This window comes from Suricata suricatta, chromosome 5, assembly GCF_006229205.1.
Source record: "Suricata suricatta isolate VVHF042 chromosome 5, meerkat_22Aug2017_6uvM2_HiC, whole genome shotgun sequence".
Classification (NCBI taxonomy): Eukaryota; Metazoa; Chordata; class Mammalia; order Carnivora; family Herpestidae; genus Suricata; species Suricata suricatta.
In genome coordinates, this window is record NC_043704.1 from 19,351,541 (window position 1) to 19,374,019 (window position 22,479).

General features: G+C 38.8%; 1 protein-coding gene and 1 long non-coding RNA gene across 2 annotated transcripts in view; one reads left to right on the forward strand and one right to left on the reverse strand.

Moving 5' to 3' along the window:
- Positions 1-22,479, forward strand: part of CYYR1 (cysteine and tyrosine rich 1) — a 100,579-nt gene that overhangs the window by 41,377 nt on the left and 36,723 nt on the right. The window lies entirely within an intron of this gene.
- On the reverse strand, positions 18,944-22,215 carry LOC115291583. The gene is made up of 2 exons (XR_003908542.1): positions 22,083-22,215; positions 18,944-19,066 (listed from the first exon to the last, which is right to left on the reverse strand). It is a non-coding gene; the product is annotated as an uncharacterized LOC115291583 (long non-coding RNA).

A 22,479-nucleotide genomic window follows, 5' to 3' on the forward strand; every position in this document is an offset into this window, starting at 1 on the left:
GTCCATAGACAAATGTTCGGAGACTTATGGGAAACAAAATGAACAATGAATGAATGAGTGAATGGAAATAATAAACATTCTGGGTAGGGTGTATTTCTGTCGCAGCCATTCTTTAAAATGGGAGCCGTCCTATTTTCCTTGCATGTGTAAAATTAATTGTTTAAGAGTTATGCAAGCAGCCATCATGGTAACTGTCAAGTTCCCCGCAGGAAAGAGCACACTCAAAAAAGGGACTGGAGAGGGTTTAATAAAAGGATCTTTCGTAAAGGTGCAGATAGGGACTGGAGAAACCAACAACAGATATCAACAGCTGAGAGTCCTTACCAATCCCTAAGACGAGAGGCACCAGGAAAGAGAGTAGTTACCCAAGTCCAGACAGAGTAGCTTGTTAAAAGGACCTCCCCCTAGAGCTATGGCTATACCTGGAAGGTAGCCATCTGACTGGAGGGAAAGCCAGCGCACCCTTCTCATGTTCCTTTCAGTTCTAGTCCCCTGTATCTGGTTTCCATTGGCCAAACCCAAGCAGAAGTCAGAAGGCAAGTTGATCTATTGATGAAGTTGTTATAGGTCAGCCTTCCTGATTACTGAGCAAGATGGAGAGGGGTGAAAGGTGATTCAAGAAGGGTAAGAAAATATCCAGTATATGAACACACGGTAGAGATGGAATGCATGGCCACCAACTTTGAAGCTGAGTGTGAAGTGAGAAAGCAGTAACTCATATTCATTGATTCACTTATTTAACATTAGCCCTTTATTCACCCGATCCTGTAAAAGAACTGCTAGTGCCTGAGCATACAAAGAAATAAAGCATGATTACTGCCTACACAGAGTTGTAACGGGGCGATCAGACAAATAAATAAGCCAATGACAATACATCATAGTCGTATTAGTGAAATATTGACAAAGTATTTTGCAGGGTCATTATTTTGAGATTCTGGTTGACAAATTCCTTAAACGGATTTGAGCCAAATGCTGACAGGGTGCCAGAAATACTGGTGGGTAGCATGACATGTGTGCTTGAAGCTCCTTGTACTTAGAATTTGATACTGAATTTTATATTATTTGAATCAGTCTCAGAGCAAATACATTTGAGTTTTAAATTCTTAAAACCTTCTAGACCTTTTGCCATGAAAGAGTAAGTGGCTTCGCCGGTTACGTTACTTAACCAGTGTTTGCTACCATTCACTTTTGCAATTGCTTCACTCTCAGACCCAATACCAAGCTTTACACAGAAAATACACACACACAGACCCATGTACACACACACCCTGGTACCACCACCAATGTCAACAGCAACAGCCTAGCTGAGGTTTTGTCATGACCAGTTCTTGAATGTGCTGCATGTCGTGTTGCCAAAGTGACAGGATACTCAACTTCTAGATACCAGTAAAATTTCTCCATTAACAAAACATAACTTTATTATGGCAAAAAACAATCATGCAGGCTGATTGTGAACAGCTTGAATTCCATGAGTGTTCCTCAGCTCCGATGATTTTATAACACACAAATACAGGCAGATTGATGGACAGACCGAAGCTTCGCAGTGCACCTCCAATGATATAGTGTGGGTTTGTTAGTCTTCAGTGAAAGAGCTGTTCATTTACTTATCACCATAGTAGAGCTGCTTACAAATACTTAACATGTCAGGATTCCAGAATTGCTCCATCATTCATCATTGTCACTTGAAAAGATGGGATGGGTGCAATAGCATAGAATTGTCAAGAAAGGAGCCTTCATGGGTATTTACCCAAAGAAAATGAAAACACCAACTCGAAAAGATACATTCACCCCTATGTTTATTGCAACATTATTTACAATAGCCAAGATATGGAATCAGCCAAAGTGTCCAGAGATGGATGAATGGGTAAAGATACATGTAAAGAGATAGATAGATAGATAGATAGATAGATAGATAGATAGATAGATAGACAGACAGATAGATATAGAATATAGAATGTTACTCAGCAATAAAAAAGAATGTTCCCATTTGCAACAACATGGACGGACCTATGGTATTGTGCTTAGTGGAATAAGTCAGACAGAGAAGAGCAAATACCATGAGATTTCACTCATATGTGGACTCTACAAAAACAAATGAACAAACAAATAAAAAGCAAAAATAGGCCCATAAATACAGACAATAAACTGATGTTGTCAGAGGGGCAGTTGGGGAGGGGACAAAATGGGTGAAGGGGAGTGGAAAGTTGTGGAATGAATAAGTCAAAAAGATGAACGCTGCAGCACAGGGAATATAGTGAGTGGTTTTGTGACATCACTGCACGGTGACAGAGATTTTGTAACGTCATTGCATGGTGACAGATGGGAGCAACACTGGTGGTGAGAGTAACACACAGGATAGAGAAGTTGAATCTCTATGTTGTACACCTGAAACTCCTGTAACATTATGTGTCAGTACTATACTTCAATAAAAAATTAATTTTAAAAAAGGAAAGGAGCTTCCAAAGGTTGTTTGCTTCCTTATTTTGAAGACCCATTATTACCAAAGGTCTAAACTCCCTCTAAAGGCCTCCAAATATACCTCTGCTCCTCAATCATTCTAGCAAACAGCTTAAGTGCTTAATAACATAAAATCCAATAGCATTGAACCACAGTGACCTCTGTCAAAAACAGCATTACCTGCAGCTGATAATTTTAAATTAAGTAAAATAGAGACTGATGGTATTGTCCCTGAAGGTTGCAAGCTATGTCCCCCTGTGCCTTCAGGACCTTGTGTCTGTATGTGCCACGCTCCTGGTCCAGCCAGCCTCCGGGTCTATATAGCATGCACTATTCCCAATCCATGCTGCTGGCTCCAGCAAAACCATGTTCTATACACAGTTTACCCGCTTGAAGCAAAGCCAAGAGTGATCATTTGTATTCTGAGATTTAATTCAAAATTGTGGTTACCTGTTTATTTCATCCATGTTATGCTTTACAAATGTAATGTATAACACTCATTAATTCAATATATGAATTATATATGTGTGTTACATATTAATATATGACCCAGTCTATAAAATTTCATTTGTATCCAGCTTGTTTATTTGTATCCAGTTCATTTTTTTCATAAAACTTTTCTACTTTTCTAAACCTATGCAAAAGAAACATATGTGACAAAATCTGATGTAATAGACACAGAATGGGCTTGAACTAAGCAGACTTCTATTTGGATTGCCACATTTGCCACTTACTAACCAGATGACCTCAGACAACTTACTAAACCCCTCTGAGCCTTGCTTTCTTTGTCTGGTAAGGAGCAATGATAATACACAACTACTGGATTGTTGTGAGAAATAAGTAAAATATGTAAAGTATCTTTGTAAAATGTAGAGAGCAATGACTCAATATTTTAATTTCATTATACCCCTTTGTTTGCTGTTAACAGTGGAGTAGGTGTGTGTGAAATAGATACCAAAAACAACAAAACTGTGGTTTAGCTTGCCTGTCCCAGAAAACATTTGTTAAGGCTCATGAGAGATTCATCTGAATGTTCTTCCTTCTCTTACACACTTCCGTGTCTGATGGCCACAGACACTCAGTAACCAAGCTCCTCAATAACAAGTCAAATTGACTTCCAATTTGGAAATTTCTTCTGATTATATAAATAATGATACCATCTCAGTAGATTGAACTGAATCTTAGAGTTTATTTTCACACTTTTCCCCATTGTAAGGTCTTTCCAACAAATTTCTGTCAAATAATATTTAACAGGAATTTCTAAAAAGAAACCAAAGGGTTTTAATAGTAAACCTTTTGAACTAAAAGCAGAAATTCAATTACTAACAAAATGATATCCTTTGGGCTCAAAATTAATATTTCTATTTCTCTTCTGCCAAAATGGTCTGCTTCTTTTTGATTGCTAATTAACTAGATTTCTACTGGATAGTTAACTAGATTTCTACTGGAACTTTTCAGGATTTTTAAGTTTTTCCTTTACCCTTTCTTTATAGAAAAGCTAGAGTGTATTTTTGACACTTCTATATGATGTGTTCATAAAACAGTTCACTCCTCTGTCTCTCTATATTTGTCTGAGCTTTTTTTTACAAGTAATAATAATGCCTCAACTTTCATTACCTCAGACTTTTTAAAATATCATATTCCTAAAGGCACAACAGGTGCACAGAACCTCTGATTGCCAAGTTGTTACATTATTTGAACAAAATATTCTCCGGGGACTTATGTAAGATTCTGATACCTAAAACCTGAATTTAGCTTTGAATTTGGCAGCAGAGCCCTTAGGGAAATAGCAGTAGTCTGGAGGAGCTGAGCTTTCTTTATGTATGATTGATCTGGCCATATTCATACAAACTAAAAGAAACATACAGAAGAAGTAATGAAATGAAATATACTCAACCTGGCATAGGCCAGGTTTACTTGATGAAAGTGGAACCATTCAACAATCAATTAACTGGGGCACCTGGGTGGCTCAGTTGGTTAAGCATCTGACTTTAGCTCAAGCCATGATCTCATGGTTCATGGGTTCAAGCTCTGTGTGGGGCTCTGTGCTGACATCTCAGAGCCTGGAGCCTGCTTCAGATTGTGTGTGTGTGTGTGTGTGTGTGTGTGTGTGTGTGTGTGTGTGTCTGCCCCTCCCCCAATCATGCTCTGTTTCTCTCTCTCAAAAATAAACATAAAAAAAATTTTAAGAAACAATCAAGTAACTATCCATAAAAGGGAAAGATTTCTAGATTTCTGGATAATATAAAGAGCTACTCTTAGATATTCTTTTTTTGGTTAACTTTCTAACCTTCAAGGTTTATACAGCATTCCTTGAGAAAGATAAAGTAGTTTGACTTTCCTTGGTTATACATCCTGGATTATTTTACATAATTAAAATATAGTGAGCTCACTCAACTTCATACCTTAAAAAATCAAAACAAAAAAACTATGATAGTTTAGAAATTGTGCTTGCTAATTTCAAATTCCAAGCCCCAGTTTGTTGACAGGAAATACTTGTGTTGGTAATATTTTGGCCTCTGAACAAGGAAAAGTAGGAAGCTGGCAGTGCTTTTGGCCTTTGCTCTGGCTTTCATTTGCTTCAGAAGTCCAAATGCTCTTTCCCATGTTTCCTGGACAGAATAAAATTATGTGAGAGCAGCCTTTCCTCTACTTCTGATCATTCATGTCATAAACACAATATCTGCAAGAAGTAAAAAATAGAAGAGTCCAGACCTTCTTCAATGAAGGAGTCAGCTTATTTACTGGCTAATTCATTATGCGTGAATGACTTGAACTCTTGGCTTATGTTGTGCCTTTGCTCAGATTTTTGAGGATTAACGGGGCCACAGTGTTCGGAGGACATGTGATTTGTTCCCTAGATGAGGTTCCTGAATCTTAAAATACCTTCATCTTCCTATCTCCTTTGATATCTAGAACCCTAAAGTAGGGCAAGAGTTACGACACCACTTTAAAGATGAAAACAAACAAAACCAGGAGTCAGAGAGGTGAAGGGCTTCCCACAGGGCTCCTACAGTCACTTAGCTAATACAGAGTTGTTGTAGTAGGACTCCAAAAGAAGACTGGTGTGTCTGTGGGCAAAAAAGTAATAGAAATATACAGATGCTAGCCAGGATGTTAATGAGGGCTGAGGCTTCTGGAGAAAGATTTGATTTGTATTTTATTTTAAACACTCACTTTCATGTGGAATCCAGATTATAAGGGGCAAAAGAGAAAGCAGAGACTCCACTTCAGAGCAATTTGGAGAGCAGAAGAGAGGACAGAGGCTTTTCCTCAGCTAATGACCAGGAAAGAAGACAAATTAGATTAAAAATATGTTTTGGAGGTAGAAACAATAGTAATTGTTGATAGATTAGATGGCTGAAGTTAGGGAATGGAAATTTTAGATTAGAGGTATTCTAGACTTCTACAATGAAGGTGAATGTATCTTAATCTGAAATAACCATTGGAGGGCTACAGTGAAGTGAATTTTTTCTGTTCTGCTACTTCTCAGCCTTTCTCTAGACCATGGAATTGTTTTGAAAGATGATTGTGAACCTTTTATAGGCTACAATAAAAAAAGTATAAATAAAAAAACAACAAAATAGAGGCAAGAATATCTATATTCTATTACCAATAAAAGCATATTTTGTTCAGTAGCTTCTTGGTATTTTCCATCTGGCCTCATCTTATCCACCAGAGTTAGATTTCTAGAATAATTAGATTCTCTCTCTCCTCTATCTGACACCTTCAATACTTCTTCCTCAACTTCATATACAACTCCACACTCTTAGGATGGTCCCAAGGCTTTTTGCAGTCTGGCCTCCTCTTTCCAGACTTCCTCTCATCCAAGCTCCCCACTCCTGTCCCCTAAGCCTGTGTTCTCACAAAACTGAATGGTCACTCTTTCATACCGATTGTTCTCTGTGCCCAGACACTCTAGCTTTCTTCCTGGCCTGGAAAAACATATTCATCTTTACATTACCGGTAACCCAAATCTTTTCCAGGAAATCAGTTATCCCAAGGATAAAACCACCCTTGAGTTCATTTCCCTAATAATGTTTTTCACAATTTATGATCAATAGCTGTGTCTCCATCTCTCCCAATAGACTGTGAAATTTTCAAGGGCAAGAACCTGGTCTTTTTTATCTTCTCATCATTGTATCTCTCAGTGTATGGTAGGTGCTCATCAGTGCTGATTGAAATAAATTAAGGTCTATCTCATTATAAAAAATAGTAACAGTTAATATATTTTCTCGAGAAAATCAAGATGTGAAGGAAAAGTCCATTTTGATCAAAAAAAACTAAATTTTGTGAGCAATCAAACTGTTCATAAGTTGAGAGAGTATTCTTCTGATATATAAATAACCCTTAAAACGTACCACCTGTGCATTTTTCCATGTCAGTGTTTTTTTAAGTTCTTCTTTTTCCTCCAAAGAAGGGTGATGTTACAGGTTCCTTTAAGATTGTGATAAAAACTCTTGGATCATTTCACAAATTCATATGAACGCACAACCTTGCAAATAATTTTGGAGGCTTGCAAGCCCACTAAAATCTCCTCATGGAGCAGATCAAGACTAGGTTAAAGTATCTTCTGTAAGCTTTAAAAAATAATAATAAGGTAAATCTTCTCTATAGTTGGAATATTGCCCACATTGCCAATTGTTACTGTTGTCATAGTGTGTCAATGTGTTAATAAATAACGGTGAAATATTTGTTGTGGAACAGCATATAGTCTTGACAAAATACCACATAGAACATTGCAACATCAATGTAAAATTATGTAGATTTTCATTCCAGATAGAATTCATTTGCACATGCTGACAGTGTAACCTTTTCAATCCATATCACCAAAAATCCTTTCCTGAAGGACAAAACAGCTAACAAGGAGCTCCAGAGAGAGAGAGAGAGTATAAATCCTACCTTAATCAACTAAAGAAATGAGTCGAATTCTTCCCAAATGTAAGCAAATCCTTTATTCTACCTCTTTCTGTTTTTTTTTCTTTGCTTCTAATTCAGAAGCTGTGTCATAGATGAGCTACAAGTAGGTATATCAGAATGTATAGCATGTATCCAGGACTGATTCTGTTGATCATTCTCTTTGGAATGAGATATACTCAAGAGTTCAACAGAAGTAGCAGTCCATCAAGGATTCTTTAAAAAAAAATAGATGGCAATATTATAACTTGGTCAAAATTAGAAGAAATTAAAGGAGGCCATTATTAACTATTATTGATTGATGTGAATTTGAATGTTCCTTTCAGATAAGTTAGCCCTGATGGTTCTTACTGAAGTTTGTTTGAAGTTAGTGCCCATTCAGTGTACCACCTGCTTACAAAATGTAAGAATTAAAAAAAAAAAAAAACCATGAGAATTTCCTGAGGGGAAATGTATTGGCAGAACTGTATCTATTTAAATAGATTTCTTTAGTGTACATATAATGCCATTTCAGTCTGGGCTAGATAGCATTGATAGGTTAATTCATGGAGAACCAAGGTTGCTGATTTCATCTCTTAAAAATACCAATCACCGGATTACTGCAATTGCCTCCAAGTTCTCCTTCTCAGGTTACCCTCACTGGTGACAGCCTCTCCTCAGCGCAGCAACCAGAAGGATTCCTTCCAAAACCCAATTTTGGATCATGTCGTTGCTCTGGTCGGAACCCTTTAGCAGCACCCTAAGCCCATGCGGGGTGACAGCCAATGTTCTTAATTGCTGTATGAGTCCCTCTCAAGACCTGACTTCTTAACCTCTGACCTCACCTCCTACCATGTTCCCCCTGAGGCACTCTCTTTCCACTACATTGACTTCCTTGCCTGACTACATGAATCCAATTTAGTCTCCTGCTCTCACGGCTGTGCCACCTGCCTGGAATGCCCTTTTCCAGGTGTCCGATTGGCCAACTCCTTCATTACCTTCAAGTCGTTGTTTCTCAACTCACTTGCATCTCTTCCTCTGATCCTCCTTATCCTGCTGACTTATTATTTTATTCTTTGTAGAATTTAATATCTTCTGACAATATTTATACTTTATTATGTTTATTGCCTGTTCCTCTACTTCTTCCGAAATATAATCTCCTCAAGGACAAGTGTCTTAATAATGTATTCCAAACATCTGAAATAGTACTTGGCACATGGTAGGCTCTCGACAAATATTTGCTGAATCAAATGAATGAATTGATTGACTGTACAGCCTAAGATTTACATATTAATTTATTCTGAGGATACAACAATGATTAAGAAGACAGGATCCTGTACAAAAACTAACTGATGTTGCCTCTAAGATTAGGATCTATATTAAAATGTTTGCCACTGATCACAGACAGCCCTGAGTAAAGGAACAGGGATGGTTCTACCAAATCTATTCAATTTTGGGGGAAAAAGGCATCTGTTGCAAGGATTTCAATACTTTAAGAATGCAAATTACTGCCTAATTTTTGAACTCAGAGTGTCACATGATCCTGAGCCCTTTCCCATCCTTAAGGTAAATCAATTTGTGAAAAACTAAATCCTACCATTTGCTGGAATGTCAGCAGGCTGAACGTTAGGAGGATAAAGGTCTGGGAGCATCAGAGAGCATGGAGGTAAAAAGAGTAAAGTAGCATAATTTATTTTTTTCACAAATGAGATTAAAACAACAGTTTCATAAATTAGTGTCCTAGACAGCCATGTTGGGTGTCTAAGTCTGGATCTCAGATGATTGCAGATATAAGACCAGACGCGTCTCAGTGTTGCCCTTCCCAAATGCTCGGAGAGTGGCACCATCCACAGAATTAAAGATCCAATGTCTTCATCAAGCTGTGTGCAGTCAGCATAGGTACTGTGACATGAAGATTCACAATGTTGTTGGCCAAGACCTCAGGGCCACCTAAGAGGAACACTGACATCCTTATGGTCTGTCCAGTTTACTGTAACAGAATACCATACTGAGTAGCTTAGACAATCAACATTTATTTCATCTAGCTCCAGGAACTGGGAAGTGTAAGGTCAGTTAGCATGGTTGAGTGCATGGTCAGGCCCCTCTTTCTGATTTAGAGACAGGTGTTTTCTTTCTCCACAGGGTGGAGAGAGACCAAACTCTTTTTATACATGGACTAATCCCTTCATGGAGGCTCTACCTTCTTCACCCCATCTTAATGTAATTGCTTCTCAAAGGCTCCACCTTCAGATATATTGCACTGAGATTAGGCCTTCAACATATGAATCTTGAGGGAACACAAATACTCAGTTCATAATAGTTCCCAAGAAATATCTGTATGTCCCCATGTAGAAATTTGCCGGGGTCTCCTAGAGATTTAATGAAGAACTGTCTGGTCTGTCTCAAATTCTGGGATTCATCACCCCTCCTCTACCCACTCTCATTCTTAATTTTGCCAATATGTCTGATTCCTTGTCCACTTGAGTCTTCTTTTAGAGAAAAAATAAAGAAGGGAATATTTTAACATAAACTTAATATGTCTAGATGGGTGAGTACATTTTCTGCTGCATTTTTCTTTTAGTAGCAAGACACTTCTAGGAAATAATTAGGTTTATCTGACCATGGTGCTTGAAAGATTAGAAGTAATACCATATTAAAACTGCATATAACATGAAAAGTAAAAAATGGATTCTAGAAAGAATCAGCTCAGATAATCCTATACAGGGTGTTCTATTTCTTTCTTATAATTCATTTTATTGATAGGTACATTATGTTTAGCCTTAATCATAGTCAAAATTATAATTGGATAGATTATCCTAGTGAATTCTTAAATCCTGGCTAAATATTTCTTTTATTATTCCATTGAATCCTTTCGTTACTTGCTAGCTTGTAGAATAATCTTGATATTAAGTTAAGCAAAGAATTTTAAAGCAATATCCTTAAAATTTTTAACACATTCTAGAGGTCAATATAACTGGCTTTATGTTTCACCATTTTGTACATAATATACATGACTACTATTCTCTACTTATGCAGGTAATTTTAAAATGATTACATATTGGGAAGCCTCTATCAAATGAAGAATTTATCCAGCAAAAACCATCAGTTAGATATTCTATCACTAATAATTTTAAGGCTCAATTTCCAGAAGGATATATTTTATATTTTCAGCTTTAGTAATAGTTAATTTCTTATAATCACTGCAACACTCAAGATTACTTTTTCATAGTTTAGGACCCTAAATGGTTGTCCATCAATACATGCATTGATATTTATCAAATGAGAAAAAAAATTTTTTTAATTGCTTTTAAAGTGTCCTAAATATAAGTCTTTCAATGAGGTTTTAAAAGGGCCCTGTGAACTATGAGACTGTCACGCTGATGTAAATGATATAATAAAAGAAATTATACAGTTATTTAAATAGCACATCTTGGAAGAATATGAGATCAGAGGATGAAAATCAGTATTTTTGTTAGAGACTTTGAAAAACAGATTGTATGCCAATAAGCCTGTACATCCTACTGGTAGTGAAAAGTATGTTTAGACTCAGATCCTCACATTGGCTTTGCAACTGGTGTAAAACAAAGAGCCACAGTTACCTTCAATATGCCATCTTCTTCCATTTCATGAAACTGCTTTATTCTGAAGAAGTCCAGTGAGGGCACCTGGGTGGCTCAGTCGGTTTAAGCATCTGACTTCGGCTCAGGTCATGATCTCACAGTCTGTGGGTTCAAGCCCCACGTCAGGCTCTGTGCTGACAGCTTAGAGCCTGGAGCCTGCTTCACATTCTGTGTCTCCCTTTCTTTCTGCCCCTCCTCTGCTCACTCTCTGTCTCTCTCTCTCTCAAAATAAAATAAAGACATAAAAAACGTTTAAAAAAAAAATAAAGAACTCCAGAAAGAACTATATTAATTGAAAAGGACCAAGTCAAAAGTAAGCTGAGTGTGGGAACAAATCTCCAAGGGAAAAAAAGCCCACATTGAGGGGCCTAAGAAAGTGAAATTTTATGTGTACATTGTTCTTTAATATGTATATCTTTAAACACTTTTTGTATGAATGTCATTCTAAGGCACTATTGATGTGGGGGGAGCAGGGAGAGGGGTGGACACAAAGCTCCTGGAGTTTATATGCAGGTATTAGTTCAGGTCAAGGATAGAGCCACATAAATGATCTAGAAAGAAATGTCTATCAGAGTGGAGAAAAGAAAAGAGCATTTCTGAATAAAGAGATCAAGGGGGGTTTTATTGAGGAGGTAGCATTTAACATGCAGGGAAGGACGTGCACAAGGGTTAATTGGAAGACAGTAACCCAAGGGGACTGAGCAAACTAAAATAAGTCTGGAAATGGAATTTGGACAAGTTTGTGAAAATGACTTGGAAGGCCAGAAATCCAAAGCTTCTGACCAGAGCAACCAATATGTTCCTAGATTTTTCTCATGTGTAGTTGGGCACGTGAGACTCAGAGTACTCATGGGTGAGTTGTGAGTCTGAGTTCAACGGGCCAGTAATAAAAGAGACAACAATATCTATGCTCTCACATTTGCCATGTTCAACTGTAAAAAGACTGTGTTTTATCATTGCTCAACCTGCATTATTCACTCAATAGATATTTATTGAAAAAGTGTGATGTGGAGTGGTCGGTAGCAGGCGAAATTAGTGTGGCTTCATTTATGGCTGCCTTTTCACCTCAGCTCCACTAATTATTTATAATCTCTCTAAGCCACAATTTGCTTTTCTGTAAAATGGGGATTGCTGCTTCCTTGGAGAGCTCCTATGCCTGTGAGATGAGTTGTTGTAAGTAAAAAGCTGTACCACGGGCCTGACCTGTGGCTAGTGCTCATTTAATTCTGTCTCCCTCGGGCCTTTTCCAGGCTTTGCTCTGCCCCTCCCTCTGTGTTGCTTGTCTTCCCCCACTGCTAGAGCCAAATAAGCCTTTCTTATATATTTCTCTGCTCTATAAAACTTAGAATTAAATCTCAACCTTGATTCTTCTGTGAAGAATAATTCAAGGAGTCCTTACACAATATTTGGGACTCAGCCCTGGTCATTGTCTTGGTGGTAGTTTAGCTCTGACCTTGAGTGTTGTTTTGTCTTTGGACTTTTGCCCAGTCACCTCTTAGAACTCCGGTCTTTCTAAGACCCGGCTTCTAGTTTCTCCTGGCCAAAGGCCACAGCCTCACTTTATCCCCTTTGCTATTGGCTCTGTTGCCCTGGACCCCGGTCTGGTGAATGGAATCTTACTACTTACATTGAATGCCGCTGTTTAGGGGCTGACTGCTCTTCGGTGCATTTGCCTGCTTCTGGATTGGGTCTTGGGCTTGTGTCCTTTAAAGATTTTGTTTGTTGTTATGGAGCTGAGCTGGCCCTCCCCAGAGCAGCTTTGTTAGAGCACTAACTTGGGTCTTTTGCCATGCCACTGGAATTTCCTTGAACACTGCAACTCAGGAAATCTGTGATTGGGTGTATGCAGAGGCCTGGTATGGATGGATCCTGGCACTCGTCCCTCTGTCTACAGGGATCTGTATGTACCAGGCCTGTCCACACCCACACCATTCTGAAAGGTACAAAGGGAACCTAAGGCAAGTCTTTACACTCAAAGATTGCATGACAAAGTAGGAGAAATCACAAGTGTATGACTCAGTACAGTGCAAGGCAAGATATGGTAAGTGTCAGAGAAGATCAAAACATTGTGAATTCTTAGAAGCAAGGAGTCAGGTAGACACATTTCTGAGCGGCCAGGTTCAAAGTGACATCTGAGCTGGGCTTTTGGTGTTGGCTGTCAGCAGACAGATGAAGCTACACAGATCTCGACACACAGCTAGAACATGGAAGCAACATAGAAAGACACAGGGTTCCGAGGGAAGAGTAGTAGTGGGTGGGAAGGCTGGAGAGAATCTGGTCTGGGCCTGGTTTGTGGAAAATCTTAAATGCCTGGCTGGAGAGAAAGCAGGGAGAAGGATGAGGATTAGAGATCAGGTTTAGTATAAACCACCCAGGCTATGTACTAGTCAGCCCCAGGGGGCTCCATTTGCATACACTGGGGTTTGGCAAACTTCTGTTTTATTTGGGGAGATAGTCATTATTTGAGACTTTGCAGGACATGTGGTTGATGTTCCAACTACTCAAATCTGCGTTTGGAGCTCAAAAGGAAGCTGACAGGCAGTAAATAAACAAATGAGTACAGATGTGTCCCAATAAGACCTTATTTATGGACACTGAAATTTGAGTTTCACAACATATTATTAATTTGATTGTTTTCAACCATTTAAAATTTTTTAAAAAGATGGGGTAGGCACCTGGGTGGCTACGTCGGTTGAGCGTCCGACTTCAGCTCAGGTCATGATCTCACGGTTTGTGAGGTGAAACCCTGCATCTTGCTTGCTGCTGTCAGTGCAGAGCCCACTTTGGATCCTCTGTCCACCTCTCACTCTGCCCCTCCCCCATTCATGCTCTCTCTTTCATAATTAACAAACATTTTTTAAGATAAAAAAATGTGTTTAGCTAATAAGCACACGAAATAGGCCGCAGACCAGATCTGGCCCACAGGTCATTGTGTGCCGACCCCAGTCTAGACTCCATGTGAATGATACTCCTGGTATTAAGACACAGGTCATGATTGAAAACCATTGATGGTGTTTATTAAAGACAAGCATGATACTGTCAAGTCTGAATAAGAAATAGATTAGCAAGAAGAGAGATGTGAGATAAGAGACCATAGTTCAGCTGTGTGTATCTGTGTTTGTGTGGGTTCGTGCGCTATTTTTGACATAGTTTTTAACTGCCATGTAGAACGTTACTTCTGATCTGGACTATTTATTTTTCTACACTCTCTATTCCAAAACGTCCACACAATGTGTGATTATCAACTTGGAATTGTGACCAGATCTGCGAATGTCTTATAGAAACGAAAGCAGCAGAAGTGTTTAAAGAGAAGAAAAGAAGAAAAACAATCATTCTCAAAGTTGTAATCTCTGTAAGGGGTGGGAAGTAACCCACACCCTTGAGTCAAGGCAAGAAGAGTACATATAAGTTGTTAACAAAAGGAAACAAAGCAGCATTCACTTTGCAATAACCTGGCCCTATTTTATCAAAACATCACATAGAACATCCTATAAAATTCACTGTGCTTCTGTTACTCTCTGTTTTAAAAGCCAGCACTTGGACATGTGTCAGAAATTTTGGTTCAGTGACCTTCTGCTTCAGAAAGCTTTATCTCATTGTTGATATGCTGTCTGCATGCCAGCACGTGGCTGTGGGTATCTATTTGCTGCTGGCTTTATTGGATCCATTTCTTTTGTTCGCCACAGTAGAGTTATGTGGGCCAATGACTAGGCAGAAAAATTCCATGACAAAGTTCAATTAGAAGACTCTCATATGGATTTTTGTGTGTTGCTTACCATAGAACTGACTGGTTTCTGGACTCTAATATTTGAGGCTGTAATTAATCTGTGACCTTTAAATGACCATAAAACTGTTCCTAATGTTTCATGTGTGTACAGTATTATTAGTAGCAGCAAGAAAGATTTTCTGAACTAGAATAATGGATGGAGGTTCTACAGAGGCGAATCTGTTTAATACAGGAAATACTCATCTCTCAGATATAGATACATTCAAGCTGAATGAGCTTTCTCAGAAAATAAATGGCAGTTCTCTAGAGGGACAGTTTGTTCATTTAAAACCGGTGACTTTGGACTCTTTCTATCCTAATGCTATAGATTCCACTGAGTTTCTCAGAGAACCCAAAGCATATTTAATAGTAGAAATCACACATTTGAGTATTTTGAATGGCATATATTCATAATATTAGGCCTGCTATTGGTAATATTCTTTCATATAAAAAATAATAAATAGGATATCATTATTACCATTAATATTTTACCATCACCAACAACCTTGAGGTGACTTACAAAATAATTACATATAAATTCGGTATCTTTTGAAGTCTGAAAACAAATATACTCATTGATTACCCAAATCTGTAAAAATTAATGTTTTTAAAAGACTTTGAGGGGCACCTGGATGGCTCAGTCGGTTAGAGGTCCGACTTCAGCTCAGGTCATGATCTCATGGTTTGTGGGTTCGAGTTCACATCAGATTCTGTGCTGACAGCTCAGAGCCTGGAGCCTGTTTCAGATTCTGTGTCTCCTTCTCTCTCTGCCCCTCTTCGCCTCAAGCTCTGTCTCCCTCTATCTCAAAAATAAATAAATATTTAAGAAAAAGACTTTGATATAGCTTCAAATACATGCTACTGAAAATTTTCAAATAGCTGATCATTGATTAGTATGATACCTTGTCCTAACTACACATCAATCCTTGGAACATAGGGTTGGCTTTGTTCCCTGGTAGCTGATCCAGGTAGATGCCCTCTAGCAACAGAGCATAAGATACCCCAGGAGCTGCCAATTCATTCACTCTTGAAGGCAGTGATAACATACATCCAAGTGTCTTCATAGTCTGCAAACTGGTGTTTTGGGTAACCTTTAATGTTTATAATATGCCGTAATTTCCTTTGCACTCTCTTCATACTCTATACATAGAAAATACACCAGTGCTGATACATAAACAGCTCCTTACTTCACTGCTTAGGCGTCACAGGTATTAAGCAAACAAGACTGGAAACGGTACCATTGTCTATGGCTCTAACAGTGTTGATGCAAAATAGCATATAGTTCATTATATCTCATCCAGACAGGCTTTCTAGGTTTCATGCTGCATTATTTATGTGCTTGCATTTGAAGAGTAGCCTAAAAATGGCAATTCTGCTCACAAACTTTTGTAGTTGAAACTAAAAAATTTCTCGGATACAAGCAGGGTATGTATTATTTTCCCCGTTTGGTGGATTTGAAAACCGAGACCCAGAGGTAATAACTGATATACTCAAGACAGTGTGGGTAATGATTGGTTCAACAAGATCTCTGCTCAGCTCTGCTGGATCCTGCTCCCATGCTCTCTCCATCTTCAAGAAGCCATTCCAAAGCTGGCAGTTGTCTGAAACCTGACAAGTGCTCCTAATGTCCAGGGTTCCTTTCCTTGAAGGGCCCTTAGAAGACTACACTTCCCAGCCAGCCCTCTTATAGTTGAGAGGGACCATGGGACTAGCTGACCATTTGACCATGAGCAGATGTGATGTATATCACTTCTGGCCTGAGTTAAGGTAAAAGACTCTGTGGGACCTTTCAACATAATCTCTTTCCCTTTGGGGGCAAGCATGGAGGTCATATGTTGAGAGATTGGGGCCAAAAGATGCAAAGAGCCTGGTTCACCAAGTCACTGTATGGAGGAGAGCCATCATGGGTAGTCACCTGACTTAAGCAGACATGAGGAAGAAATAAGCTTTCTCAGTTAAGCCACCGAGTTTTGGGCTTGTGAGTCAAGGCAGTGCAAGCTCAGCCTATTCTAATAAAACCCATCTAGATCCTTCCCATAAATGCTATCAACACTTGACCATTATCTCACGCTATGATGTTGGGAGGAAGTAAAAAAATGACTCTTTGGGGTTATTGAGAAAATAAAGCAGAAGGTAATAACAGGGTGCCTGGGTGGCTCAGTCATTGAAGCATCTGACTTCAGCTCAGGTCATGATCTCACAGTTCGTGCATTCAAGCCCTGGGTCAGGCTCTGTGCTGACAGCATGGAGCCTAGAACCTGCTTCGGATTCTGTGTCTCCCTCTCTCTCTGCCCTTCCTTCATTCATGCTCTCTCTCCCTCTCTCTCAAAAATAAATAAACATTTCTTTAAAAAAAAAAAAAGAAGGTAATAGGGATTGGTAAAAATCTAGTTGCCACAACCTAAAATCAATGGTCAAGGAAAGACTCACTTAAAAGATAACATTTGACCAATAAGTCAAAACCATGCAGATAAATCTGTAGGAAACACATTCTCAGCAAAAGAGAATTGTCAAATTTCTGACATTTGAGGAGTAGCAGAAGCCGATGTAGTTGGAATACAGTGATGAGGGGAGGACAGTAATGAGAAATGGAGTCAGCGGGTTAAGAAGAAAGAGCTGCATCATGGATGGCTTTGTGGGCTGTTATAAGGACTTTGGCCCTTACTCTGAGGGAATACAGAGGCCCCTGGAAGTGTAGTGACGCAGTTTAATTTATATTTTTAAAGGATTGTTTGCTAAAAGCCTATTTGTGACACTAAACAGTTATTTACAATGGATGATGTTGTTGTGATTCAACCTTGACTTTGGGATGTGCGGTTTGGATACATGATGAATTTGCATCAAACCAATGCTGGTGGTGTTAACTCATACTGTAAATTATATTGATGACAATCAGACCTCTATCAAGGTTCCCAGTGACACCCTAGGCTGCAGTGCCCTTATTTGAAACACTTGCCATAAAGCTATCAAAGAAATCCTTGCAAGAGTCTTTATTCTCCTTAACCTCCACTGTAAATCATCCAAACTAGTTGCATATAATTTCAAACCAGCACTTGGAAGCATTGAGACCAGCACTTGAAGTGTCCTAGGTAATAACAGAATGAATACATTAATCTTTCAAAATCTTTGCTTTGTCATTTCCATCTGGATACTCCAAAGACACCTTTTGGCTCAGTGTCTTCAAAAAATAGAACCATTCCCCACCCACATCAGCCCACTCTGAACTTAGGCCATTGGATTCCTGGTCTCTGTTCAGAAAACCCTCCTGACTCCAGTATCTCAAGTCAGAAACCACAGAGGTTGGTGACCGTTTCTAAAAAGTCCTTTGTCCTACACAGTTCAACCCGTTCCCCTCTCTTTCTCCATTGTGACCTCGAATCCAGCCCTCACTCCCTCTCATGCAAATCACTAGAAGGGTCCGTAATGGATCTCTTATGTCTCATTCTTTGACTGCACACAACTACACAAAGTATCTTTCTAAAACACGAATCTGATTGTGTCACTCCCCTCTTTGCAAGGATGAACTAAACTGTTTGGACTTAAAGACCTTGTACCATTAAGTTCCTGTGTGCATTTTTAGCCATGTCTCTTGTCACTTCTAGACTACAGTTTTTGCAGCAACTACACAAGACAGCTTGTTTTCCAAACATCTGAAGCTACTTCACACATCCATTACTCTGCACATGCCCTCTGCTGGAATATTGTTTCACTTCGTGAAAAGCAAGATCCTACTACTGCTTTCAGCCTTTCCTTATAGGTCATACTATCTGTGAAGCCTACCCCCACCCCACCTCCAGGGTCCTTCAGATGTAACTTTATTTCAGCGGTGCCTTGAAACTCACACCTAGCGCCCACACCACACAGCCCTTTGTATGCCAAGCCCCTGAGACAGAGGAAAAGGAGACATGTAGTAGGTGATTAGTCCACATTGAATGAATTAATAACTCTAAATACCATTCCGACTCTATTGCCTGGTGCTAACATAATTTAAGAGGATGTCACATCTGTATGTTGACATGCATCCAATGCTGCTCGGTGGGTAGAAAATGGCATTGTGTTGTCACATTTTTCTTGGGGGGAAACATAGTAATTTCTTTAAGCAGTTTATTGGGTAAGTGGATAAAAAAAACAACACTCTAATTTTGAACTTGTTTTTACTCAGGCTTCTGGGTTTTTGTTTTTTGGGGGTTTTTTTTTTTTTGGCTTTTTATTGCTTCAGATTGACTTATTTTTGTAATTCTTCTTTGGTTTGCAGCCGATGTTAGGGCTTCTTAGGGCTGACCTCATATTCTTTTGCAGTGGACGCTTTGGCTATGAAGGGGGAAACCTGTTGAGAAAAATCAGCATCCAGTTTCTTGGTTCATATGGGGATCTAAATTCTGAAATTGTGTAAAAATAGACTTTTTAAGAGAGCAGCTCCTCTAAAATTAATATGCAAACAATGGGAAAAAAGTAAAGAGGCCTGATTTTTTAAGGGATTACATTTTAATGATTCCATGTTGTTTAGTGTTTATATTTGGTTCTTTTTTTCTTTCTTATTACAGGATAGCGTACGTTCTATTGGGACAGGGCTGGTTTTGCCTCATTAACTTGAAAGCCCTTGCTAGTCAGCATAAGGCATGTTTGGATGAATACTGCAATAATCTGTTCTTAGATCTGGTGGCCAAGTCATCTGTTTTCACAGAACTGGTACTGTAAAGAACTGAGTCATACATCTCGTGTCAAAATTGAGTGTGGATTTTAAAGCTGAACGTAAAATGAACCCTTGAGCAAAAAAAGTGAAAATCACAGCAACCTGAAGGCTGAGGGTTTTTGTAGCTACTATTTGATTTTTTATCCAGTTTTATTATTATGGTTCTTGTATTTTCATGCAGTAAGTGGAAAAATCCAAGCTCGGAACTCACTAGCACTGTTATGAAAAGGATGATATTAGAAATGACTCGAGTTTCTCTGTGATCGTCTATAAAACAGTGATCCTTTGCTCATCATGGGCTTCATTTTCTTATACAGTCATCAGTGGCTAAGTGCTTAAAATAAGGGGCTAGTGTCATTTTAGCAAGTAGACACCCACCTGGATCAGGTAGGGAGCCTATGAAGGCCAATGCACCTTTTGAGCCTGTTTCTCTTCCCTAAAATGGAAGGATTCCAGGATGGGCACCTGGGTCAGGTATCCAAGGTAAGATTCAGAGGACAGAACACACTGATAATAGAAACATGTAGAGAGCTGCTTCAGACCAAGAACATCAAGCTCATTCTCCTGTTGCATCATGATTTACTAGAACCAGAAAAATCTTCTTGTGGGAACTTGAGTTTGAAAATGTAGCTGCTCGGGGGCGCCTGAGTGCCTAAGTCTGTTAAGCAACTGACTGTTGGTTTCCACTCAGGTCATGATCTCATGGTTTGTGGGTTCAAGTCCTATGTCAGGCTCTGTGCTGACAGCATGCAACTGGCTTGGGATTCTCTCTCCCTAGCTCTCTGCCTGTCCCTCACTCTCTCTCGCTCTCGCTCTCTCTCTCTCTCTCTCTCTCTCTCTCTCTCCTCTCTCTCTCTCTCTCACACACACACACACACACACACACACACACACACACACACATATAAAATAAATTAACGTTAAGAAGAAAAATGTAGCTGCCTGTGCAGTTCACCTTCAGGTTTTTTAAAGCTTATTTTCCCTGTCTCCTTACTTAGCATTGGCCCAGGATGCTTTGGAAAATACAATGCAATGATGGTTGAGAAAATAATCATTATAGAATTTGTGAATCAAAAATACCATGGAACATCATTAATATAGTAGTGGAGGGAAAGTCCCCTAATATCAGAAGAATGTCACAGTTCATAAGATGTTCATGTCTAAAGAATACTTAACAAAGTACAGATTAATTAGATTAAGGACATGTTGATGACAAGGTGACTGCTGTTTAGAGGCAAGGTGACATAGGAGTCCAGTCTAGATAGGGTATAGAATGAAGGCTTTGAATTTCTCATAAGCCCCTTTTCTAGATTAGGAAGGGAATCTGAAGCCTCCTATCACCAGCAGAGTGATTGCCTTTGGGGACTGGGTGGTGTTTTGACTGTGAGTGGGTGCACAGGGGCTTATTGAGATGGTGGATAAGATCTATATGTTGATGAGTAGGGGTTTTACGTGACATATGCACAAAATCATTCATTCATCAAGCAGTATTTTTAATATTTATATACTTTACTTATGTAAATTATACCTACACACACACACACACAGAAATGAACAAAATAGAGATGGGGTAGAATTGTGCAGGACCTTGATTTTATACTTCTCTCAAGAATAAATAATTCCTAATGCAGCATTACCTCCATTTCTTCTCTCACATCTCTGAAAAGCATTAAAAATATTTTTTTATCTTAACCTAGTTTCTTCAGAGTGTACTCTTTGGTGCCATGTAGACAATAGCTTCCTTTTATTTCCTTAAATAGCAGCTCACAATTAGCTATGTTTTTCTGCCATTGTCCCCAAACTCAGACTCAGAACTTTATGGTCAGATTGGCTTAATATAACCTAATATGAATGATTATGATAATCGCTCCTGTTTATTAAGCACCTATAATGTTCTAGAGACCTAGTTACACACCTACCTATTCGATTCTCGTAACAACCTTAGGAGTTCTATACAATAAATATGTGCATTTTCGTGAGATTGAACAGGCAACGCATGGTCACATGGTGAAATGTAGCAGAAATTTAGTTCTGTCTGTTATCAAAAGCACCATCTTAAGCTCTCTGGAATGTACCACCTCCCAGCAGCCTGCAAATGCTCATGGAGAAGCACATCTTAATTACAGTTCAGGCTTGTATGACTTTTTACTTGCTTGGAGATAAAAAAATTTGGAGGAAATATTAATTCTAAGTAATTTACTATACCTTGGCAACCATGGGGCACTGTATAAAGAATAAAGTATAATTCATAGCATCAAAGTCAAACATTTAGCAAAGAAGGACCATTGTTTTCTTACTAATTTCATCTCTGAGCTATGTTTTCATTTACATTAAATTTCTCATTTACAGAAGCTTTTTCCTTTGAGTATGAACATTTAAAAAATGGTTTAACTATCTTCCAAAACTGCAAAACATTACTCAGATACATCCTAACTTCATAAACAGGGCACACCTTCCACCAAATGTTAATCTGTTCTTGATTCTTGGACACCACTAACAGGTGTTGCCCTCTTAGATCCTATTCATAATGCCCCAAGGTGATATGGGGTGCTTCTGGGTTTTCTTCACGGTTTATCTGTATTACTTTATTATTCCAAAATTATAATTACATTATCATTCTTAATTTAAATCTGTTACCTCATATACTTACCAAAAGGTTTTTTTTCCCCTTGTAATGAGATTTTTAGGATTTACTCTGTGAGCAGCTTTCAAAGACACCAGACAGCCTTAATTATAGTTATTTCATTTCCTTTGTGTATGTAGTCAGTAGCAGAAGTGCTGGATCATATGATAGTTCTACTGCTAATTTTATGAGGAACCTCCATACTGTTTTCCATAGTGGCTGTGCCAATTTACGTTTCCACCAGCAGTGCACCCAGAGAAGGTTCCCTTTTCTCCTTATCCACACCAGGATTTAGCTCTGGTCATGTTGATGATGACCATTCTAATATGCATAAGGTGATATCTCGGAATGGTTTTGATTTGCATTTCCCTAATGATCAGTCGTGTTGAGCAACTTTTCATGTACCTGTTGGCCATATGAATGA